The sequence below is a fragment of the Palaemon carinicauda genome, chromosome 38 (genome assembly GCF_036898095.1).
Source record: "Palaemon carinicauda isolate YSFRI2023 chromosome 38, ASM3689809v2, whole genome shotgun sequence".
Lineage (NCBI taxonomy): Eukaryota > Metazoa > Arthropoda > Malacostraca > Decapoda > Palaemonidae > Palaemon > Palaemon carinicauda.
Window position 1 is genome coordinate 64,128,699 of NC_090762.1, and position 27,408 is coordinate 64,156,106.

At 38.3% G+C, this 27,408-nt stretch overlaps 1 long non-coding RNA gene across 1 annotated transcript in view; it reads right to left on the reverse strand.

The window, feature by feature from the left end:
- Window positions 1-27,408, reverse strand: part of LOC137630221 (uncharacterized) — a 52,083-nt gene that overhangs the window by 13,303 nt on the left and 11,372 nt on the right. The window contains exon 2 of the long non-coding RNA XR_011041693.1: window positions 4,076-4,180. This is a non-coding gene — a long non-coding RNA (uncharacterized lncRNA). The remainder of the gene's footprint in view (window positions 1-4,075; window positions 4,181-27,408) is intronic.

Below are 27,408 nucleotides of genomic sequence, written 5' to 3' on the forward strand. Positions count from 1 at the left end.
CCTTCCAATGATATTCCATCTTGCATTGTATATCCCGCTCTCATCAGCTCTGTCTTACTTCTCTTTATCTTGAGCCCAGCCTTAGGTGATATTTCATGCATTCTGGTAAGCGAGCTTTGCAAGTCCTATGGCGTATTGCTAAAAAGAACAACGTCATCAGCATACTCTCGGTCAGCTAATATATATATATATATATATATATATATATATATATATATATATATATATATATATATATATATATAAATGTGTGTTTGTGTGCGATACAATAGCACGATTAATTATCAAACTAAATAAAAAATATAAAATGAAGATCATTCAAACGTATACACCAACATCCCATACAGATGAAGAAATAGAATTTTTTTATGAAGATCTCGAGATAGGCATCAAGGGCCATTCGGCGTTTCCATTGTTTAAAATTTCTTCCAAGCACACGAGCACAAGCGTCTAAGGCAAGAAACTATAGCATGGCTCACACCACCCTGGGGTGCTGCATTCACTCTGAAATGCCACTTTCATTTAGATTACACAGATACTGTAGGGTTCGAATCGCTTTCCAGACAGAATTAGTGATCATATATAGGAACTTCTCCTTAGGTCAGTGATCCAGACGGTGAGTCTGAATGAATAAATTATCATAAACAACCTAGTGTTACAAATTCACATATATGACATATGTTCCAAGTCGTTTATAAACTCTTATCTCTCTTTATATTAAAAATTGATGAAACATTTATTTCGATTCAGCAGTCAGGAATCCAGTTATAGTCCGGACAGGAGGAGTTCTAATATCAAATAATTGATCCCTCGATCTGTGATCAGGACGTAAAGCTAATTCTATAATGAAAGATATTTGTATAAACTGGATAATATATATATATATATATATATATATATATATATATATACATATATATATAATGCATATATATAAGTGTATATATACATATACATATATATGTATATAATGGATATATATATATATATATATATATATATATATATATATATATATATATATATATATATATATACATATATATGTATAATCATACATAATTATACATAGGCTCTATATATATATATACATATATATACATATATATGTATAATCATACATAATTATACATAGGCTCTATATATATATATATATATATATATATATATATATATATGTATATATATATATATATATATATATATATATATATATATATATATATATATATATATTGTATTGTCCAATATTGAGGAGACACTAAAGAAAGGTAGAAATATCAAATTGATGAAAAAGAAGACTTGGAACTAGGGAACAACGAATGTTTTTTTTCTTTTAAGATGAAAATGGAAATATCAACAATAAAAAATAATGAAACACCTGAACAGGTACAGAACGTAATATAGATAAAGAAATCATCAAAATGCATGAAAAGAGGCAACCCAGCAGAAGATGACCTAACAATTGATTCAATAATGGGTGGAGGAGATTTCATAGTAGTAAAACTCGCTAAATTTTACGCAAAATATCGGCAAAAATGCTCTATAGCCTACCTAGAGCTTGGAAAATCTTTATCATTACACTAATTTACAAAAAGGGAGTTATAAGCGTCTTAAAAATTTATAGCCTAATAAGTTTAATATCAGTATTATAAAATATTTACAGATATATTAGGCCGAATAAAAAGACAGCTTGACTTTAATCAACCAAGAGGGTAGGCAAGATTTAGAAGTGGGTATTCAACAACTGACCTCATCCATGTAATTAACCAGCTAAAGGAAAAATCAACAGAGTATGACAAACCACTATGAATGGTATTTATAGACTACGAAAAAGCTTTTGATTCTGTCAAAATTTTAGCAGTAATGAAAGCCTTTCAAAACAAGGAATATATGACTCTTATTTTAGACCTCTTGAAGATATCTATACAGGAAGTACAGCAATCCTAAAATTACATGAATATAGTGATGAAATAACAATTGAGAAAAGGAGTTAGACAAGGAGAAGCCAACTTTCCTATATTATCCACAGTGTGCCTAGAAGTTTTTAAGAATTTAGATTGGGAAACTATACTAGTTAAAATTAATGGGAAATACTTAAACAACTTAAGAATTGCAGATCTATTTAGTAAATCATGGGAGGAATTGCAAAATATGATAGAAGATTCGAATAGAGGAAGCAGAAATGTAGGGCTGAAAATGAATATGAGTAAAACTACGGTACTGTTCAATTAAAATACAGACAAAACAAATAAAAATTATGGACGAACCTCTAAAGATTGTTAATGAATATACGTAGTAAGGACATACAGCGTTTCCCCAAGACAGGAGACCGAAATTAAAAGAAGGATAAGCATGGGATGGAGAGCATTTGATAAACAAAATGAGATTATGAAATGTAAAATGCCATTTTTCTCAAAATAAAAGTATTTAGTCAGATGTTCCTACCAGTAATAACTTGTGTATTAGAAACTTGAAACCTTACTAAAGCCTTAGAACTTAAGCTAGTTACAACTCAAAAAGCTAAGGAAAGAGTAATGATGGGAACAACAGTAAGAGACAGAAAAAGAACAACATGGACACGAGAGCAAACTAAAGTAGAGGATATTCTAACAACATGTAAGAAAAAGAAATAGACATGGACAGGACATATAATGCCAATGACAGACAATATATGGACATTAAGAATAACAGAATGGATTCCTTGAGATTGCAAAAGAGGCAAGGGAAGGAAGATAAGAAGATTAATTGACAAAATAAGATAATTTGCCGGCGTGGAATGGCAAAGAAAGACCATAAACAGACGCAAGTGGAAAGACATGTCTGATGCCTTTGTTCTGCAATGGACAAGTAATTACTGATATATATATATATATATATATATATATATATATATATATATATATATATATATATGTATATATACATATATATATATATATATATATATACATATGTATATATACATATATATATATATATATATATATATATATATATATATATATTATATATATATATATATATATATATATATATATATATATATATATATATATATATATATATATCATAAATGCTACTGTGGAAAAATACAAAAATGATACAGATGCAGACAAAATTTCTTTCACAACTGAAGTAAAGTATCATTTGTTACTGTTGGTTGAGATGGACATTCTCATCATTTACCAGAGAAAAATCAACATACCTTATTTTACCCATATTAACCGTTGATGGAAATATCCTCACGACACAAATACTTCTTCAATTACTTACTGGTTTATACATGTCTGACATTTAACAGCGCACTCATCTCATCTTACGGATTTACCTGCCGTCAGATTTTACTTTCCAGAGATACATTGCAACAATCAAGAGCACCTCTGCCTCATTCCTAAAGGGTTTATAACCTCACAAACACGATAAAATCAAGCAGCTAGATAACGTCACTGATTAAAGTTATAATAAAAATCCCCTGTTTTCTTATGTCCCCTCAACTCCGACGAGGCAGTGTTGAAGAAGTTTATTTACTTTAACAAAGGCCAAGACCACATGGAAACAGAAAACTCTGACAGAATAAGAAATAAGAAATAAACGAGGCCCTGCTGATGGAAAAGAGGATGATGGATAGGTCATGATTCAAAAAAAGGTTATGCATATGGGAAATTAAAAATATAAACCAGATTATAAAAATTTTCATGTTCTTTTCTCTAGTATAAATAGAACTAAGAACTAATATCTAACCATAGAGTAATAATATCTACACATCAGTTACCCTTACTTTCTGAAGTCACTTCAACTACCAAGTTTAAAAGAATGCAATTTGTACCTTAACTCCAAGAAGTAAATATGTTTGAAAACTAAAAAAATGGAAAGTGGAAATATATAAAAAAAAACACTGCTATCCTAAAAACCTACACCACTAATAAAAGAAGTTTAATCACATTCAACACAACTATTCAATGCACGTTAATAACAAACTTCCCTCACTCAACCTAGTCCGGACATAATAATACACACAGTTGATTATTCCATGAATCCTATACCTATAAAAAGCAAACATACAGACACATACCTTTAATACAGTTCAGACTGACATTCTAAATTCTCACATAGCCCTAAGGAGAATCACGGTGACCCAAACGTTGCACTGGGAAAATCTCCAAGACGAGCAAACAGGCTGGAGATGAAAGAGAAAATATTATATATAAATACATTAAGTATTGTTTATATAGTACATATATATATATATATATATATATATATATATATATATATATATATATAAATATATATATATATATATATATAATATATATATATATACATACAAACACACACACTTAGACTAAACATATACAAATAGATAAATATATACTAGTGTACACGACCTGTCAAAAATGATAGCTAAATATTTAGATAAATATACATACATGCACATCCCTCTCACCAGGGTATGACTACTTTCTCTACCGTACTTGAGAGACGGAAGAGCTTAGCGTGATCAGAGATATATATACATATATATATATATATATATATATATACATAAATATATATATATAATATATATATATAATATATATATATAATATATATATATATAATATATATATATATATATATATATTATATATATATATATATATATATATATATATATATATATATATATATATAGGCAATAACTCGTCCACTGCAGAACAAAGGCCTCAGACATGTCCTTCCACTTGTGTCGGTTTATGGTTTTTCTTTGCCAGTCCACACAATCAAACTATCTTAGTTCGTTAATCCATTGTCTTCTTTGCCTTCCCCCGCTTCTTTTAAAATCTATAGGGACCCATTCTGTGATTTTTAATGTCCATCTATTGTCTGTCATTTGCATTATATGTCCTGTCCATGTCCATTTCTTTTTCTTACATGTTGTTAGAATATCCTCTACTCTAGTTTGCTCTCGTATCCACGTTGCTCTTTTTCTGTCTCTTAGTGTTATGCCCATCATTATTCTTTCCATTGCTCTTTGAGTTTTAACTAGCCCATGTTCTAAGGCGTTAGTAAGGATCCAAGTTTCTGATGCATAAGTTAATACTGGTAGAAGCATCTCATTAAAAACTCCTTTTAAGAGAAAGTGGCATTTCACTTTTCATAATCTCATTTTGTTTACCAAATACTTTCTATACCATGCTTATCCTTCGTTTAATTTCGGTCTCGTGTCCTAGGGAAACACTTAGTAAATGTCTTAAGTACATATATTCATTAACAATCTCTAGAGGTTCGTTCATAACTATTTCTTCTCTTCATTTTCATAAAACATTATCTTAGTTTTACTAATATTAATTTTCAGTCCGACATTTTCGCTTTCTCTATTCAAATTTTCTATACTCTTTTGCAATTCCCCCCATCATTCACTGAACACAACTATGTCATCTGCAAATCTTAAGTTGTTAACATATTCCCCATTAATATTATTTCCTACATTTTCCAATGTAAATTCTCAAAAACTTCTTCTGGATATGCTGTGAATAACTTAGGAAAGATGGGGTGTCTCCCTGTCTAACTCCATTCTCAATTGAAATTTTCTCACTATCTTTGTGTAACTTTAGGATTGCTCTACTTTCTGTATAGATATCTTCAACCGTTTTAAAATAAGACTATTCTATTCCTGTTTATTGAAGGGCTTTCGTTACTGACGAGGTTTTGACAGAATCAAAAGCTTTCTCACAGTCTATAAATGATATTCATAGTGGTTTGTCATACTCTGTTGATTTTTCCATTAGCTGGTCAGTTGTTGAATACCCATTTCTTAAAGCCTGTCTGCTCTCTTGGTTGATTAAAGTATAGCTGTCTTTTTATTCAGACTGTAAAGATTTTATATATTACGGAGTAAACTTATTGGGTAGTAATTTTCCATATCTTTTATATCTCCCTTTTTGTGAATTAGTAAAATGTTAAAGTTTTTCCCAGCTATAGGTATAGAGCATTCTTGCAGACATTTGGTGTAGAGTACAGCAAATTTTACTACTATGAAATCTGTTTTATCTATTATTAAATCAATTGTTAGGCCATCTTCTCCTGCTGCTTTGCCTTTTTTCATGCCTTCTAATGATTTCTTCATTTTTCCTACTGTTACGTTTGGTACCAGCTCAGGTGTTTCATTATTTCTAATGATGAAGTTATTTCTTAAATCACTTTATAGAAATCCTCTGCAATTTTTATCACCCCATCTCTATTGTGGATAATATTTCCATTTCCACCTTTAAAGCATACATCAATTTGATGTTTTTCACTTTCTTTAGCATTTCTCCAATTTTGGTCTGATTGTGTTTACAAATATTTTGGGTTTTTAATAGAGATGTGCTGATAGTATCGGTATTGGCCTTTTTTTGTGAGTATCGGTAATTTCCATGGAGGGGTTGATGCAATCCTACATGGGAGCACTTTATTTCTACCAATATCTTGACAGTCAATATTCTTTTTAGGGCTTTGTTCTCAAATCTACTAAATCTGTTGGATATTGTTTCATTGTCATACCATGACTCATGTCCATGAAATAACACTGATCTCACTAAACTGATATATAGCCTGATTTTATAGTTAATTTCAGGTGATTTGATTTCCAAATTTTACTTAACCTAGCCATTGTCTGATTTGCCTTTTTTCAATATTTCGTTAAACTTTAATTCTAAAGACCCTGTATTAGAAATCATAGTTCCAAAATCTTTAAATAATTCTACCTCATTAATCCTTTCTCCATCCAATGATATTTCCCCTTCATTGCATATTCCGTTCTCACCAACTCATTGTAAATCCTGTGGTGTTCTGCTAATAAGGACAGCATCATCAGCATACTCTAGGTCAGCTAATTTCCTATTACCAATCCAGTCCAATCCTTCTCTTCCATCTCCTACTGTTCAAGGCATTACAAAATCCATGAGGAGGATAAACAACATAGGTGACAACACATTCCCTTAGAGTACTCCACTGTTCACTGGAAATTCATTTAATAGGACGCCACTAACATTAACTCAGCATTTCCTATGTTCATGAACAGACTTAATTAAATTTACCTATTTAAGAGGAATTCTATAATGCAGGACTTTCCACAAAATTGGACAATGCACACTATATAAGGCTTTTTCATAGTCCATATATGCCATCTGAAGTGGTGGATTTCTATATTCTATGCATTGTTGTACATGTCTCAAAATAAAAATTTGGTCTGTGCTACTTCTACCTTTTCTAAATCCTGCTTGTTCATCTCTCAGCTTTTCATCAATCTTTCTCTCTAGCCTCTTTAGAATAAACATACTATATATTTTCATGACAACTGGCGTAAGTTTGATGCCTTTGTAATTATTGCAACTGTCGGATTTTTTTTTTAAGCCATTGTCTCCAACACACTTAATTCCCATTCATCAGGTTTTGCTTCTTCAGGCCACATTCTACCAAATATTCTTGCAAATACTTTGGGGTCACTCATTTTTAGCCAGTATCATCTCAGAAGTTACTCTATCATAACCAGGGGCTTTCCATCTCTTTAGTTTTTTAATGATAACTTAGACTTTACAAACACTGAATTCATTCATGGACATATTAAGGTCTTAATCAGCTTCAGTTATATCAATTAAATTATTCCCTTCATATCTCCTATTCATGACCTCACTAAAGTGTTCCATCCAACATTGCCTTTCTTCATCTTCTCTTGGTATAACAGATCCATCCCTCTTTTAGATGGGTATATGCTTCTTTTTTGCCCCGTAGAGATTTCATTAATAATTCTATGAGCAATTCTTACACCAAGGCCACTCCCTGAATGCATAGCTTTGTCAGCCTCATCTGCTTTGCTGTCTAAATACTCTCTCCAGTCATTCCTGGCTTTTCTTCTGACTTTACTATCAATACTGGAATACTTAGCATGCTCTATCTTGTAATTTTCATTATTTCCTCGAAAACTTTCAACAATCAATTTCTGTCTTTGTCTCGTTTTTAAAGTATCCCACGTATCATTTGATATCCACGGCTTTCTCCTAGTAATTGCATGTCCCAGAACTTCACTACCAACTGACTGAAATATGTTTTTAATATCACACCATTCTTCATCAATTGTCTGCTCTTGTCTCTTAAAGTCTCAAAGACTGCAAATCGATTTCCACATTCAATTGCAAATGTTTCTATGTGCTCATCTAGAAACTTAGTTGTATCAAACCTAGGTATTCGATCTACATTTCGGTTGGGTGCTTTCAGTTCTAATTTCAGTGTGGCAATGAGGAGCTGGTGATTACTACCAATATCTGTACCTCCATAGCTTCTTAAATTTCTCAGAATCCTCCTTCCCTCTTTACTAATGGCTATGCGATCTATTTGATTTTTGTAATAGTTACATGGTGAAGTCCATATATATTTGTGGATGTCCTTGTGCTGGAAAAAAGTACCTCCAATAACAAGATTGTTTCTTGAGCGAAAACTTATGAAATGTGCTCCATTTTCATTTGCAACTTCTCCAAGACCCTCAACACCCATCACATTCTCTATATTTTGATTATTCCTTCCAGCTTTAGCAATGAAGTCACCAATCACAATTTTCATATCTCTCTCTGGGATCTCATCTATAACATTCTGCAGTTTTTCATTGTACTCATCTTTCCTTTCTTCAGGGGAATCAATTGTTGGTGCATACAACAGAAATGGTTAACAAAAGTTTGGCTTGTTGAAAACCTAAATCAATTCATATCAGCTCAATGAATAATTTTGTCAATCAACAATTGTAGTTTTCTCTCAACCATTGCCAGTCTAACTCCAGCAAATAATACGGAGAGATCATATCTTGGGGGATGATATAGGATATCCCATTTACAGCTAACGGAAATAGGGTTACATCAACACATTACCCTGGGGAGCTCCTTATTTCTGACCTTTCCTCTGAGACATTATTTCACCTTCTCTAACCTGAAAAAAATCTTTGTGCCACAAATGCTTTAAAGAATAATGGTAACTCTCCTCTCAATCCCAAATCATGAATGGTCTTAAGTGTGCTGTTTGAAAAAAAAAAAGGTTTCACAAGTAGAAGACTCTAGTCCAACCCGTCTTTTCCTAAAACCACGCTGGATAGGTGATAAAATACCTTTCTTCTCCAGGTGCCACACACAAGTCTTGCATTGGCCATCTTCTCCACGATCTTTAATAAACAGGATGTCAATGCAATTAGTCGATAGATATCAGCTAAAAACTTAAATCCTTACTGGGTTTTAAAAATGCTAAAATAATGGCTAGTGCCCAGACTGTGGGGTAACTATGATCATGCCATATACTGATAATAATGCTAAAAATAAATATGGTTTTAAAGGATACACGTTTAATCATTGCATACGGAATTCCATCACGGCCAGGGGCTATATCATTGCAACTAGCAAGTGATGAATTGAATTCTCTTTCGGTAAAAACATTTTAAGATTCCTCATTTTCTGTTGCAAAATCTAACAGTTTTCGATTCCTCCTTTTCTGTTGTAAAATCTAACAGTTTTCGATCTTCAATGCTTCTACGCTGGCGACCAAGAGCTGCTTCACACTCGCATGATACATTGGAGAAATTCTCCGCCAAGGCATTGCTAACCTCTGGTGCTTTAATCACCTATTGATCATTCACTTTCAACACAGGTGGTGGGTTGGGGCAAATTCTCCTGCTATCTTTTTCTTACTTTCCTTCATACAGAAGATGGTGGTGTTCTACTGCTGACTGAATAAACAAAAGACATCTAAGAATGGCAACTAGTTACTTTCATTGCACGATGGAACTATGCTCTACATTTCTTTTAGCTTTGTGCAGGCTTGTTAGTTCTGTTGACCACCAATGGAATGGTTGCTGGGTGAATAACCTGGTGATATAGAAAATTGAAACGACTCCTGCTGTATGAACAGTTCTATTCATCAAGTCTAAAGCTTCATCTACACTATCAAAATGTTTTGCATTCCCTTCAACTTAGCTTAGCTCGTGAACTCTATCCCAGTCTGCCTTGTCAAAGTTCCATTGTGATGTCTGCAAAGGTGGATTATTGTTGGTTTATAATAATTGGTACATGATCACTAGTATGCCAATCATCTAATGTTCTAAATTGAGAAGGTAGTTAGAGCTTGCAACTGAAAGGTCAATGATGACAAGGTACCTGTCTGAATATGAAAATGTGTGGGTTCTTCTGTATTAAGAGGTCTTACATCCTCATTTTCCACAATGATAATGTGATGTTACCACTTCTATTGCTAGAACATCCCCCCTATAAGATGTCTACCATTCAAATCTCCAAGTAGAAGAGGATGTACTCCCAGATATGACAGAAATGGACGGTACTAGTTTTGCTTGTAAAAAAATTAAACCCATTCATATTAGCCCCACTAAATAATTTTGTCAATTGAGAGTTGTAGTTTTCTCTCAATCATTACCATTCCAGCTCCAGCAAATGATATGGAGAGGGCATCCACAAATAGTGTCGAGAGAATATCTTGAGGAATGACAGAGGATATCCCATTAATAGAAAGTATAAACAGGGTTACCCTTAGCACACTACCCTGGAGAACTCCTCCTTCTGGACATTTTCTCTCAGATAGAGTTTCCCCACTCTCACATGAAAAAATCAATGTGAAATAAATGATTAAATGAACAATGGTAGCTCTCCTCATAATCCCAAATTATGAATTATTTTAAGTATACCATATCTCTATGCAGTATTATATGCCTTTTCAAGGTCCAAAAAGACTGTTACATGATGCTGTGTGGAAGCAAAGGCTTCTCAAATAGAGGACTCAAGTCGTATCAACACATCAGTCGTTGAGTGCATTTTTCTAAATCCCCACTGGATAGGTGATGAAATACCTTTCTTCTCCAGGTACAACACCAGTCTTGCATTGACCATCTTCTCCATGATCTTACATAACCAAGATGTCAATGCAATTGGTCGAGAGTTTGCTGCTAAAAATTTATACTTTCTAGGTTTTAAAAAGGCTAAAATAATGACAAACACTTTGAAAGCTATGATCATGCCATATTCTGTTAATAAAGCTTAAAATAAATAACTTTTTATTAACGGCTAAATGTTTAAACATTGCATATGGTATTCCAAAGGGTCCAGGAGCTGTGCCATTACATGCAGCGAGTGCGGAATCAAACTCTTTTCCTGTAAAAGGAGAATTGAATGACTTCCCTTCCTGTTATTATTATTACTATCACTTGCTAGGCTACAACCCTATTTGGAAAAGCAGGATGCTATAAGCCCAGGGGCTCCAACAGGGAAAATAGCCCAGTGAGGAATGGAAACCTAAGGAAAAATAAAATATTTCAAGAAGAGTAACATTAAATTAAATATCTCCTATATAAACTATAAAAACGTTAACAAAACAAGAGGAAGAGAAATAAGATAGAATAATGAGCTCGAGTGTACCCTGTTGCAAAATTTAGAATTTTCTTTTCTTCAATGCTCCTATACTGGTGACCAGGGGCTCCTTCACTTGCAAGATACATTTGAAAAACTATCAGCCAGGGCATTGCTAACCTCAATTGCTTCGGTCACATACTGATCATTTACCTTCAACACTGGTGGTGGGTTGGGGGTGAATTTGCTTGCTATCTTTATTACTTTCCTCCACACAGAGGATGGTGGTGTTCTACTGTTAATGGAGGAAACAAAAGATACCCAAGAGTGGTGCCTAGCTTCTTTTAAGGCACGATGGAACTGTGCTCTACATTTCTTGTATATAATCAAACTGTACTCAGTACGGCGTCTGCGCAATCAAGTTAAGGACATTCGTGTGTCTCTGTGCAGGGCAGTTAGTTCTGAAGACCACCAGGGGACTGGTCGTTGTTTGAATAACCCAGTTGTTTTGGGAACTGAATGATCTCCAGCTGTATAAAGGGTTCCATTCAGTAAGTCTATGGCATCATCAATATTTTCAAACTGTTTTGCATTCCCTTCAATTTTGCTTACCTCACGAAATCTAGCCCAGTCTGGCTTACCAAGATTCCATCATGGCTATCTCTGTAAAGGTGGATCATTATTGGTGTTTATAATGATTGGTGCATGATCACTAGTATGCCCATCATCTAATGTCCTCTAATCAAAGTCGAGAAGACAATTAGAGCTTGCGATTGATAGGTCAATGCACGACAAAGTACCTGTCTGGCTATGAAAGTGTGTGGGCTCTCCTGTATTAAAGAGCCTAGCATCCTAATTTTTCACAATTGATGCTATAATATTGCCCCTTGTGTTTGCTAAAACATCACCCCAGATAAGGATGTCTACCATTCATATCTACCAGTAACAGAAAAGGTTGAGGGAGTTGTTGAATCACCTCTACTAAATTATCATAGGAAATGTTATCACTTGGAGGTAAGTACAGAGAGCATAATGTATATTTTCTCCCTATATCAATCTGTACAGCCACTGCTTGCAGGGGTGTACAAATAGATAAAGGTATTTGGGGAACATCTCGGCAAACATACACGAGACTTCCACAATGGCTCCCTGCTTGTTGATTATATGGTGTTCTATAAGTAACATACTCTCGAGAACGAAGAATGTTAGCATCAAGCTTGCTTTCCTGTAGACATACAATTATGGGGGAGTGCTCATTAATTAGAAGCTTAAATTCTTCATATTTGGCCCTTAAACCCTAGCAATTCCATTGCAAAATGGAGGAGAAAACTATGGATTATTTCTGGAAGATATCTTGCATGAGGTCTTCCCATTGGCAGTTTATAATCTAACCTTATTTTCAGTAGGTTTCTTAAGAGATGGTCTTGATATATTGGGTTTAACATTTGTCTGTTCCTTTGTGCCCTTTTGATCTATTTGTTGAGGTGGATTGTGGACCTCAACTTGAACTTCTGATTTATTCAAGTTATATTCCGGTTCATTAGAAACATCAACAGACAGAACATCAAATTTATTTTGTCACAATTTTAATGTTTCTAATGGAGGGGGGTGAGAGAGATGGAAGGCTCTCTCTTTCACGATTAATAGATGGTGGGATTTTAGGTTTTTGCATCTTTCCCACTACAGGTGCATCAGGTAAGTTGTTTTCAAGTGTAACCTCCATCAAATCAGGCAAGGACATGACCTGAGTGAGGTTTGTACTATTTTTGTATTGGGGGACGAAGGTTCTACAGGGATGGGCAATGCCCCAGTATTAATACACTGTGGCAAAGCCTCAGGAGGTAATATGTTTACATTGTCCTTCAGCTTTTTAACAGATGGTATATTTCTTTATTTTGAACTATTGGCAGTACTGGGTGGGTTTGATTTTAATGCCTTGGCACAGCTATTTGATTTATTTTATAGTCTTTTGGCATGTCCCACACTTATATGTTCTAACTGTGATTTGTTGACGGCAGCTCTTCCAACTTATACAGCTCGCAGCTCCTGTCAGTGGATTTATAATTCGAGTTGCAATTTAAACACCTGGCCTCAAGTGTACTTTCTCCATGGTAAAATTTGGAGCAAATACCACACATTTTTTAATTTTTGCAAACTTTAGATGGATTTCCAAATTTAAAACAATTCAAACATTGCAGTGGCTTCTGTTTGAATGGTCATACTTTATTCATTTCATTTTTAATAATAATATTGAAAAATACATCAGCATCCTGGAAAGTAAGGATAATCATTGAGTACCTGGGACTTAGTATACTTTCCATACAATTAGCAGACATATGGCCAGTATATCCTCCTCTGTAAATTCATATAAATCTTTGTTAAAACTACTCCCCTTCCAAAGCCAGAATTTAGGTGGGGTTTGACATCAAACATATCATCATCATTACTTGTTTTTAAGGTTGAACAGTATTACGGATTGTGTGCTTGATTTGGCATGGATAAGCTAATTTTTCACAAAACGAGATATATCTCACGGTGCAAAAGTTCCTACTTTTTTCTGAATTAATTTGCATATTTTGAAATAATTCCCTGTAACCCCCTTAGATTCAGCTAAAAGTCACATTGGTGGTTTCAGCTTTCTCTGGGAAGGCATAACTAGATCAGCGTCTTTTTCCAACCAGTCGGCAGGCCTATACACATCTAAATCTTTTGGTACGTTATCGCAGAGAGCAGCCATGACATTCAAGTTATTAACTTTAATATTATTCATGTTACTTGTTGCTTAACTGCTTCATCATGACTACTGTAAGATATCCATGAATCCCATTTTTCATCTTCAATTTTCATTCTTATTCTTTTTTATACATCAATAGCACTCAAATGCTTAATATAAATTACCATAATTTGTGTCTATTGGAATTTGGATAACATGAAGGATTAGAGGTTTCTTCGAGTTACCCAAATTAGTTGGTTTTAGAATATCAGTAGAACTGTTATTTCCAGTTCCGAGGTCATCAACAGAAATTTCCCTAATCAAATTAACAGCGATCATCAACAGTGCCGGGGGGGGGGGGGGAGCATATTCAGGGGATGGAGAGTAAGTGATTAAGGATCCTTAGTTAAGGGTGGGGGTTTTCTTTTATTTTTTTTTTGTTAGTTGTTTTGTTGGTTTACCTGCTTGAGAATATTAAGGAAATATACATTGGAAAGGAGATTTGCATTCTCCACTATCGGCACAATGAGTGTATACTTCCCAGATGGTTCACTCCATACCCTACCCGAAGGATAGCACTAAAACAGATATAGGGGCACAGATGTAAGCTAAACCTGCCTGTTAGGACTGAGACCAAGAAAATATGGAATCATCCTACCCATATCTGTAAGGATGGGCTTCTGTCCAGAAACCAAGAGTCCCACCTCAAGGATTGGATCCACCTGGATTCCGATAACCCAACCTCTGAGAATGGTTCCGCCAAAAAGGTCCAAACCCTCTTCGGGATGGCTGAGATCATGCAATATTCTCACATATAGCTTTGAATACAAATACCTCCCAACCGTGAACCCTTCTTCTAATCATCTAAGCAGGCCGTAATAACGAATGTGGAAATATCCAAGCCCTTTAAATAACAAAATAAATATAAATAAATAAATAAATGAAAAATAAAATAAATATATATATATATGCATATGCATATATATATATATATATGCATATGCATATATATACATATATATATATATGCATATGCATATATATACATATATATATATATATATATATATATATGCATATGCATATATATATCTATATATATATATATATATTATATATATATATATATATATATATATATAGATATATATATGCATATGCATATATATATATATATATATATATATATATATATGCATATGCATATATATATATATATATGCATATGCATATATATATATATGCATATGCATATATATATATATATATGCATATGCATATATATATATATATATATATATAAACTTAAGAGAAATAGTAATCAGAGTAAGGATAGCAACACAAAAGAAAGTTTATAAAATTAGAAGGTCGAAGTAATATTGAGCAGAAGAAATAGATAAAAGGGAGAGAAATTTAGAATCGAACTTGGGGAGCAATTTCCCTAAGTTTGAGAGCCCTCTTGCCCGTCACCAAGTTTCAGCATGGGAATGATATGCTGTGCTGAAGCTCAATGAATTCATCGAGGCATTTTCTCATTAGGAGGGAAAAATAACCGATATTTCCCGTCCACTCATTTGGCACAAATCCTTGATTAGTGTAAATCAAGGATATGTGCCAAACATGTTGGGAATATCAGACCTGTAATGTCTCACTGGAGGTTATTGCCACAAAAACCTTGAAAATAGTGACCACATCTCCTTTTGAGTTGGTCCCTACAACCAGTATTATTATTAATTGCTAAGCTACAACCCTAAATGGAAGAGCAGGATGCTATAAGCATAGGGACTCCAACAGGGAAAATAGCCCAGTTAGGAAAGGAAACAAGGAAAAAATAAAATATTTTAAGAACAGTAACATTAAAATATATATCTACTATATAAACTATAAAAATTTCAACAAAAATAGGGGAAGAGAAATAAGGTGGAATAGTGTGCCCGAATGTACCCTCAAGAAAGAGAACTCTAACCCAAGACAAGTGGAAGACCATGGTACAGAGGTTAAGGCACTACCAAAGACTAGAGAACAATGGTTTGATTTTGGAGACTCCTTCTTCTCCTAGAAGAGCTCCTTACCATAGCTAGAGTCTCTTTTACCCTCACCAAGAGGAAAGTGGCCACTGAACAATTACAGTGCAGTAGTTAACCCCTTGGGTGAAGAATTTTTTGGTAATCTCAGTGTTGTCAGGTGTACGAGGACAGAGGAGAATATGTAAAGAATAGGCCAGACTATACGGTGTGTGTTTAGGCAAAGAGAAAATGAACCAGAGAGAAGGATCCAATGTCTGGCCAGTCAAAAGGACCCCCATAGCTCTCTAGTGGCAGTATCTGGTTATATTTGGTGCCTGGTGGTAATCAACCATTATCTAAGTGAGTGACGACAGTACCTTTAAGAAATAACGACAGTACCTATAAGAAATAAAACACGGAGTTATTTTTTTAAACCCTGGTTTTATTGGGGAAAAACTTGTTTTATGGGGGAAAAACTTGTTTTATGGGGAAAATACGGGTTTTATGTGGAAAATACGTGTTTTTGGGGCTCAAGCCATGTCGTCCTGATGGAAGTTCCTATAGGGTAGCTTCCTTGGGAATATTTGACTACGGTGATATTCCCAGAGAATTTACCTTAAGGTACCCAGAATTCTAACTCCTGGAGCGAATATCCCTAAATAAAAGAACTAGGGATATCGCAAAATATCAGAGGACGTATTCTTGACACGCCACATAGCAATCTGCACCCCGAACAGAATTAACACTTCGAAGGGGTCAAGTGGCAAGAAAACGAAAAACGAGAAAGAAAGGAGAGCCGCTAGCAAGGTACCTCTCCTCTCTCGTTTCGTATGCGTGCATAGCGCCGCCGACGGCGCCATCTGTATTCCTTTTTCCGTAGCTCAACAACTCGGTGTTTCCCCTGTGTTATCTCGCGTTTCTTGGATTATTTTCAACATCATGGTGCTTTCTCCAACTTCTTCTGCCTCTGATAAGTTGAGTATTATCTCTTTTATGTATAAATGTAAGCTCTTGATGATTTTAAGATAATTCGATAGCGATATCTTCGTTACAAGAGCTGTTGCCTACCGGAAGCGTCCTGGACGCTGTCGCTCGCCATGCATGAGTCATTTAATTAGCCAGAGCGACGTTCCCGGCTGTTACGCTTTAATAATTTTAGCTATTTAGCTTTACATAGGAATTCTTTATATGATGCTTTTAGTATTTTCGTTTTGGCGAATGATTTGCCAATCCTGGCCTACGCTAGACCTTGTAGCCTAGACGTTTGGCCCTAGTACTTTCCTGCATAATATTCAGATTTCCGAGTGTTTTAAAATCTTATTGAAGCTTTAGGCAGTTTTATACATTTAAGATTTTCTTGATTTTCTTCCAAGATAGTATACGAGTGAGTTTCGGTGATTTAGGTAATCGATTCTCTTCGCGCCTAGGCTTATTGCCTATGGGGCCCTAGTATACTTTCTCATACTCCCCGGTTGCTGTCTTCTCCTCGGAGAATGTGTGCAATCCCTTTTCCTTCTGTTTAAGCCTTGGGCTTAACCCTATTGGTTTATCTGAATTGACAATAAGATACAACTATATTAGGGTGTTTCTGTTCTTTCCTGTTTCCAGTAAGTCTGGCTTCAGGAGGGGGCAGGACGTCAGAGTTCTTAGTCTGGGTCTGTTTCTTTCTAGCATTGTGATTGAGATTCCCTTGCTAGGCTTAGAGCAGACATAGGAGGCTTAGCCTCCTTAGCTCACTTTCGAAGGTTTCTGTACGAGATGATTCCTTCTTTTTGTGATCTAGCAGACTAGTCCAGTGTTGTGTTTCTCAGTGTGGAGGATGAGGTCCTCCTTTACTGTGAATAACAACGCCTTCCTTGCTTTGGTTCTGAGGGAGTTGGCAAGTACTGCCGGCCTCCCTCCTCAGATTCCCCCTAGGCTAAGATGAGTTTTCTTGGCTGCCGGGTGATTCTTTATTAGAGCAAGGTTGGCAGGACCCTCTTTCCCCCTTCCCCCTCTTTCCTTAGTGATGGCCTAGCCATTACATCTCTGTCTGTCATTCTACATCTGTACCTAGCATAGGTTAGGATGTGGAGTTGACTCAGTCCCTTGCCGGCCGGCAGTGCGTGCATGCCGGCCGGCAATGGCCTTCTTCTTTTGAGTGCTCCCCAGACCTCCCTTGGTCTCTCATCCATGTTTGTCTGTAGAGCCAGATGGCATTGGACAAGGAAGCCTGAATTCATATTCTCCCCTTCTTTGTGTGCACTCTTTCTGGTTGCCGGGCTATGAGGCAGTACCGTCTATTATCCCGGCATCCATCCTGTTTCTCTTCTAGTGTTTGTACCCTAGCCCGGCTGCCGGCCTGAGTGGCCAGCAGCCGTGCAGTTGGAAGTTCTCTGGTTCTTTTTGCTGCCGGCCGGCATTGGTAGTATACCCTTGCCGGCCGGCTATAGTATCACACCATAGTTCTGCCGGCAGCCGGGTGCTATCATTGTTTAGTTGCCGGCCAGCAGCCCCTGCCGGCTGGCAATAGAAACACACCAAAGTTCTGCCGGCCGCTATGTTTGGCGGCCGGCAGCCGGGTGCTATCTTGTTTAGTTGCCAGCCGGCACACGTATTCGAGCCAGCTTTCTTCCACCTAATAGTCTAAAAGTAGTATACTTTGGAACTAAGTTAAGTTATGTGCCGGCCGGCACATCAACTTATATACTGTAGCCAGTATTTTTCAGTATAGGATATACTGCATGGAGAAAACTATAGTATAGTATATTTCTAACACTCTTGTGTTGTCTTGTACAGCCCTTTGGTGAAACCATTTAGATAAAGAAAGTGAGTTCTTTCTTCTCTACTATCCGGTATTCTAAAATTACTTATTTTGGTGTGAGCTACACCTATTTCCTCTGGAAATTACTTATTGGTCACTCTGGTATAGAATAACAAAATATATCTGGAAGGTTACAGCAATTGACTGGGCAGGAAATACAAGTGTGTGTCTTTCCTTCTTTCCTTTCTAGCTTAGTTACTTTAAGCTATGTTTATCTAGTGATATGTGGCGGAGTCAAGGGACGCAGCAAGGGAGAAGCTTTGTACCTGGGTAAGGGGCTTTCAGAAGAACACTTCTGGTCCCTATCTTCCAAGCGAGAAGATGAGGGCTTACCTTTTCCCCAAGGCATCAGCAGATGCAGTGATTCCACAGCCTCAAGCGGAGATGCCGTTGGTTCAGATCCCGGTGGATGCTGAAGTCGCGGATGCCCTGCAAGACATCCAACTGGACGATAGGATGTCGGAGGTGTCTGAGTACACGGAAAAAGACCTTCTGGCAGAAGACCAGGAAGAGGAGCTGACCCAGGCTCCAGACAATGAAGAGGAGGAATTCGACGAGGAGTCGGCTACCCCGGTTCAGGCCCCTGAACCTGTTCCCTCAAGATCGTCCTCTCTCCCAGAGGATCTGGGAAAGACCCTTTCTTCCATCGTTGGGATGATCCAACAGATGCAGAAGGAAAATAATGAGAAGGCTGCTGCAATGAATTTAGAGATGCGAAGACTTGCAGCATCACGTGGGCCCCAGAAGAAGCTCAGCGTGAAGGACCTTCCCTTATGCTCGGATGCCAACCCTTGGAGGTATGCCGAGCACATGCCTATGACGACGGGTAAGATCGTCATTTCGGAGAAATTGGGCTCAATTCCCCTTGAGGAGGTGGAATTTTTGGCCCAGCAAGGAGTCGTACCCGGACTGCTATGTCCGCCTAAGGAAGGAACCAGCCTCAAAGGAAGAAACGGAGCCGAAGGAGTCATAGTTTTTTACCATGCTAAGGCTCAAGCCTTGACGTCAAGCTCGATGAAAGAGAGGGGCTTCACAAACTCAAAGGTACCCGCTTTGAGTAAGAAGCACCCTTCCTTTGTGTCCTCTCCTTCTAGAGCCTTTCCCTTTATGCAGAAAGGGTTTACGGCCGTGCTGAAAAAGGTCGAGGCGGGTAAGCCATGCCCCTCCTTGGAGGAGTGTAAACCATTATCTTTGGCCTTACCCATGGACCAGAAAGACTGGAAGGACGTCCATCTTACCTTCTCAGTCGGGAAGTTGGAGGCCGATATTGCCGGACGTCAGTTCGGTGAAAACCTCCCGAAGCTGTCTGACTTTCTTTTGCGCAGGGAGCTTGAGACAAAAGAAAGACTTGCTGCCTCTATGTCTCTTCAAACGACTCTGGAGACAATGGCAAGTGACCCCAAAGCCCATGAAATGTTTATGGTAGTGGCTAAGACACATCTAGCCACAGTGACGAAGGACCTTTATAGCTTCGTCAAAGCTAGCAGGGCGTGTAGGGAGTTCGTGCTCGCCTCGGCTGTGGTGAGGCACGAGCCAAGGAAACTAATCTCCTCCTGCATTTGGGGCAAAGATCTCTTCCCTAGTGAAGCGGTCAAGGAGGTAGTGGATAAGGCCGCCACGGAGAATAGAAACCTTCTCCAGAAGTGGGGCCTATCTCTTAAGAGAAAGTCTTCCCCGGATGAGGGTCCCCAACCAAAGAGGAAGACTAAAAAGCCTAGGCTACCCTCTCGGCCAGCCAAGCCATTCAGACAGCAGCAGCAACAACTTCCTTTGCCTACAGTGCCCCAGATGGTGGCACAAACCCCGGCCACGTACCAGTGGGTACCCCAAACCGTGACTATTCAGTCTCCGGCATTTAACCCAGCGTTTGAAGGGCAGTCTACTACCTTTCGAGCAAGAGCTAGAGGAGCAGCCAGAGGTTCGTCTAGACGCCCCTCAAGGGGGAGGGGATTTAGGGGTGGTCGCGGTCAAGGAGGCAAGACCTCAGGGCAACAGCAGCCAAAGTGAAATGATACCGGTAGGAGGGAGACTTCAGATTTTTCAGGATCGTTGGACCTTCGATCCCTGGGCCCACAGCCTACTCAAGAATGGACTGGGTTGGAGCTGGAACAGCACTCCACCCCCGTGCCCACGTTTTTTCCAACACTCCACCCCCATTCTGGAGGAGTACATTCGAGAACTCTTGGAAAAAAAAGAGTAATCCGAAGGGTAAAGTCCATCAAATTCCAAGGGAGGCTGTTTTGTGTTCCCAAGAAGGACTCAGAAAAACTCAGAGTCATTCTGGACTTGTCGCCACTCAACAAGTTCATAGTGAACTGCAAGTTCAAGATGCTAACACTGCAATACATAAGGACCTTACTGCCCAAGCGGGCATTTACCGTCTCCATAGACTTGTCAGACGCCTATTGGCACATTCCAATCAATCGTCACCTCTCCTCCTACCTAGGGTTCAAGCTACATCAAAGACTCTACGCCTTCAGAGCCATGCCATTCGGGCTAAACATAGCCCCAAGGATCTTCACGAAGCTTGCGAGCGCAGCTCTCAAACAATTACGCCTAAAAGGAATCCAGGTGGTAGCCTACCTGGACGACTGGCTGGTGTGGGCAGCATCCAAGACAAGTGTGTTTGCAAGCTTCCCTACAGGTGACCCAGTTCCTAGAACATCTAGGCTTCAAGATCAACAGAAAAAAGTCTCAGATTTCTCCATCTCAAAAGTTCCAGTGGCTGGGAATCCACTGGGACCTAGTGTCACACCAACTCTCCATCCCTGCGAAGAAAAGGAAGGAGATAGCGGGTTCTGTCAAGAGACTTCTGGATTCCGAAAGAATATCAAGACGCAAACAGGAGAGTCCTGGGTTCTCTCCAGTTTGCCTCAGTAACAGACCCAGTGCTAAGAGCACAGCTAAAGGATGCAACCGGAGTTTGGAGAAGTTATGCATCAAACGCGCGAAGAGATCTGATAAGGCCAGTACCGCCTCGTCTACGTACGCTTCTCAGGCCTTGGTCCCAAGTCAAGCAACTAAAGAAGTCGGTGCTTCTCCAGCCACCTCCCCCCTCTATGACTATTCATACAGACACCTCGAAGGAGGGATGGGGAGGTCATTCTCATCGGAAGAAGGCCCAAGGAACCTGGTCCAATCTATTCAAGGCATTTCACATAAACTTTCTGGAAGCTATGGCAGTACTCCTTACCTTGAAGTCTCCCCTCGCCGCTCGATCCACATAAGGTTGGTACTGGACAGCGAGGTGGTAGTGAGATGCTTGAATCGACAAGGATCGAGGTCACCGTCACTCAACCAAGTGATGTTCGCCATCTTTCGGCTAGCGGAAAAGAAGAAATGGTACCTGTCAGCAGTTCACCTTCAAGGAGTCCGCAACGTGACAGCGGACGCTCTATCCAGGTTCACACCAATAGAGTCGGAATGGTCCCTAGACGCAGGATCGTTCTCCTTCATCTTGAGTCAAGTCCCGGAACTGCAGATAGACCTCTTTGCGACGAAAGACAACAAGAAGTTACCCCTTTACGTGTCCCCATACGAGGATCCCTTAGCGGAAGCAGTGGACACGATGTCCCTCGACTGGAACAGATGGTCCAGGATTTACCTGTTCCCTCCTCACAACCTTCTATTGAGGGTCCTCAACAAACTGAGATCTTTCAAGGGAGTAGCGGCAATAGTGGCTCACAAGTGGCCGAACAGTGTATGGTTCCCTCTGGCATTAGAACTACAGCTGAAGTGTCTACCACTACCAGATCCAGTTTTGACCCAGCGAGTTCAGAAGACGACTGTCTGCGCTTCATCACTGAAAACCCGGAACCTGCAGCTCATGATTTTCTCTCCCTAGCAGTGAGAAAACGTTTCGGGATCTCGAAAGGCAGTATAGACTTTCGAGAGGAACACAAGTGCAAATCCACCAGAAGACAATACGAGTCATCATGGAGAAAATGGGTGGCCTTTGTCAAGGCGAAGAATCCACAAAAGATCTCGACGGACTTCTGCTTATCTTTCTTCATCCACCTCCATGGTCAAGGGTTAGCAGCCAACACAATATCAACGTGTAAATCTGCTTTGACAAGACCCATTTTATATGCCTTCCAGGTCGACCTCTCTAACGACATTTTTAACAAAATTTCCTAAGGCCTTTGCTAGGCTCAGACCATCAGCACCTCCGAAGCCCATTTCATGGTCTCTGGATAAAGTTCTCCATTTCGCTTCGCTGATGAACAATGAGGAGTGTGCTTTAAAGGATTTGACCCAAAAAGTTATTTTCCTGTTTCCACTCGCGTCGGGGGCCAGGGTTAGTGAAATAGTAGCCCTCTCGAGAGAGGAAGGTCGTGTTCAGTTCTTGGATGGGGGAGAACTGAACCTGTTTACGGATCCTACGTTTCTCGCCAAGAATGAGTTGCCCTACAATAGGTGGGGTCCCTGGAGAATCTGCCCTCTGAAAGAAGATGCATCTCTATGTCCAGTGGAATGCTTAAAGGTCTATTTTCGTAGAACTTCAGACTTTAGGGGAGGTCAACTGTTCAGGGGAGAAACATCAGGCTCAAATTTATTGCTGAAACAACTAAGGGCGAAAATCACATATTTTATTCGCAGAGCGGATCCAGACAGTACACCCGCAGGTCACGATCCGAGGAAAGTTGCCTCATCCTTAAATTTCTTCAATAGTATGGATTTCGAACATCATCGCTCATACACTGGCTGGAAGTCTTCCAGAGTTTTCTTTTGTCATTATGCGAAGCAAGTGGAGCAACTAAAGAGGTCTGTGGTAGCAGTGGGTAGTGTCGTTAAACCTGCTGTTTAACTCTGCGAGGAACAGCGAAATTAATTGGGACGATTAATTCTGGGGTGGGTGTGTAGTTACGGACTGTTCTACAGACTAAGTGTTAGGGCACTGGGGTGCCCACATTGACTGTTCCATATTCAAAGGTGAACCTAGCATAAGTGCAGACATGTGTGCCAAACGTTTCCAACGCTAATGTGACTGATTAGTAATACAGACTTTTATGATTTTGATACCTCGGTATGTTAAAAGTGGCGCTAATGGTTTTTCTTTCAGATAAACAAATTTTTCTGTTTACTATCATGCTTATGCTTATTAATTGGTTATCCTCCTATTATATATGTATAATTGTTGTTTAACCTGTTTTATTTTTATTGTTTGTCAATAAACTAGTTCTAGTGAACATTGCGTCTCTTTCGCCTGTGTCATTTTACAAGAAATGGTTTAGCATTACGTTTACTATGTATACTTTATCATGGATAATTCTAATAGATTGTTCCTTTATGCAAGCATCTTTCATTGGTTTATGCTTTCCCCTAGCGGGAGGACTCCATGCCCTAAGGGGACGGTAGCGGATGTGCAAGTTTTCCTCTTACCCGGATATAAACCTTTGTCCAATCCAGTAATCGAACGGGAACTGGTCGGTATTTCATATTGACTCAATGGTTCTTTTACAAACTATGCTTTACATGATATAGAGTGAGACCACTATATTGGCTTGTCTGTTATTCATACATAGGTATATGTACTCTTCGAGACTTTTCCTGAGTCTAGTACGACTCTTCCCTGTAGGGGGCAGGAAGCACTAACATAGTCTATGGTTAGATGAAAAGATGTATGACGGTAACATCTTAGGTCTCTAGGTCTGGTTTGACCGGGAAATACCTTCTTGAGAGTACGGCACGTTTTGAGAATCCACAGATACAGTAATGCTCAAGTATACTTCCATCAGGACGACATGGCTTGAGCCCAAAAAACGGATTTTGAGCGAAGCGAAAAATCTATTTTTGGGTGAGATGGCTATGTCGTCCTGATGGACCCGCTCTTCCTTTTTCCTCTAAAAAGGGCTATAGGACCCCTCCCTACATACAGTATATGTAGCACCTCGTGTTTCGCTACAAGGAATACAGATGGCGCCGTCGGCGGCGCTATGCACGCATACGAAATGAGAGGAGAGGTACCTTGCGAGCGGCTCTCCTTTCATTCTCGTTTTTCGTTTTCTTGCCACTTGACCCCTTCGAAGTGTTAATTCTGTTCGGGGTGCAGATTGCTATGTGGCGTGTCAAGAATACGTCCTCTGATATTTTGCGATATCCCTAGTTCTTTTATTTAGGGATATTCGCTCCAGGAGTTAGAATTCTGGGTACCTTAAGGTAAATTTTCTGGGAATATCACCGTAGTCAAATATACCCAAGGAAGCTACCCTATAGGAACTTCCATCAGGACGACATGGCCATCTCACCCAAAAATAGATTTTTCGCTTCACTCAAAATCCATTTTTTACAATTTACTGGTTTCATATACATTTCTTATTTCCTTATTAATTCTTGACCTTCATTATTTAAATCTCATAATATTTCTATGGCATCAGTTTCATTTGTATTTCAGTTATCTACCTATAATCCTTGATAAATAAAGAGAAAAATATAAAAATTAATTGAACATTCATGCACGATCTTTTCCAGCGACCAATTTTAGGTCTGAACCAATGTTGCAGTCCCCTATTTTAAGGGTTAAGTCAGACCAGGAACAGGAATTACTACGGAAAGTTGGGAAACAGTAAAGAGAAACCACAAAGCCAAATGATTAAGGTACATAATACTTACTGAGCTTAAAATGCATTCCTTCTCAAAGTTCTCTTGACTTTTTTTTCTTTTACTTCATTACAGTGGCATTTTTATTTTTTCATTGAAACATTTACTGCATTGACCTGGTATATACAGTCAGCCCTCCCTATTCACAGGTTATTTCTTTGCAATTTTGATTTTCCACAATACAGAGAACTGTATAACCTATTACAGTAAATAAAAAATCATATATTCGTGGTTTTGCAGTAAGTACTCTCACGACCCAAACATTTCAAACTGACTGCACTCCTTAGCACCCAGCATGTTTTCCAACGTTTCCCTCTCCACACAGCACAAAACCACATCTCTTGCTTACAAGGCCTCAGTCTTTCATCGTTCCTCCTCGTGTGTGCATCTCCTGCCTTGGTATTTTTGCATAGTATCACATTGTGATGTAAAACTGATGTAAAAATCTGTGCATATCTAGTATGCTTATAGTGATTTAAAAATAAAACGTGATACGTACTGTACATTACCCTATGCGCCAAACAGTCAATGGCTCAAAGAGTTGCATCACGCTTAACACTTACTGTGTAGAATTTCGTACATAAATGGTTAGTGGCGCTGTACTAATACTTTTTATCCTAACTTTTATTGTATTAGTATATATATTCATTGTGTAATACTGCAATGTTATTGTTATATTAGCTACTGTAAACACTCCATAGAAAATACCGTACTTTACAGTAGTAATGTAGATAAAGGCTACAAGTACTGGACGGTGAGTTTCAACGGCACGAGTTGACCTGTTGAAAACAGATAAAACTTGAGTGTTACCTTAGCTAATCAAGCTGTGTTGTACTGATAGTACTGTACATATATTACAGTTCGATAGCAATAAAAGTGATTTGCTGGTACTGTATGTACCATAAGTAGGTATAAGTTTGGCAATGACTCATGTTATGTGTACCTTAGTCTTACCGTGTCATGTTTACATGTACAATAATGCCTCACAACACAAAATTAATTGGTTCCGTAGTGGCTTTCGTAAAGTGATTTTTTTCATCTTGTGAGTCGGCTTTTACATATAAATAGCCTGATTTGTTCCAAACCCTACAAAAACATGACAAATTTGTAGATAATTTGTATTTTTCCTAACTATGCAAACCTTAGCTATTTAATATGGGTATTACTTTCGGCGTAGCTGAAATGACGAGCCATTAGAATTTTAACGAGGGTTTACTACACCCTCGCTAGTTAGTGAGGGCCACCCTCACACACCAGTGATTAGCTCACTTTGCTTAGAGGTAGGACTTCCCGGGGGACAGGGCTGGCGGGCAAGTTTGATTAAATAGCTAAGGTTTGTTTAGTTAGGGAAAATGCAAATTATCTACGAATTTGTCATTTGTTCCGTAACTGAAATACAAACCACGCTATTCAATATGGATGACTCAACCCTTAGGTAGGGTGGTAAGTCCAAGCCATTACTGGCTTTTGGCTTTTTGCCCGGGGACTCAGTATCTGAGTGTGTTAGTACTCAAAGATAAGGAGTCCCTGCACCTCGCAAGTGCCTTGCTCTGCAAGGACCGCAGCCTACGTAAGCCTGTGTGTGAAGGAATGAAGAGTGACTCGTCCTAGGAAATTGACCTGAAGTCCTTTAGCTGGAATTCTAGGATAGGACGTTCCCAATACCACCTCGTAAGGGTATGGGGACGTGACAGTATTATCTTTATACTAGGAACACAAGGAAACATGGTTTACAGTACCTGCAGTGGTTTGAGGTCAGCTGTGCAGAGAACCAAGGATGCTGCTTTCCCCAAGAGAGGGGAGAATGAAGAAAAGAATAAGGGCCAGGCATACCATTTCATTTATGCAGACTAAAAACGGGTAATAATCCCCTCAACCCTCTGCTACTTGTCCATTAAGGAGCCTGAAATTTAAACCAGCTGTTGT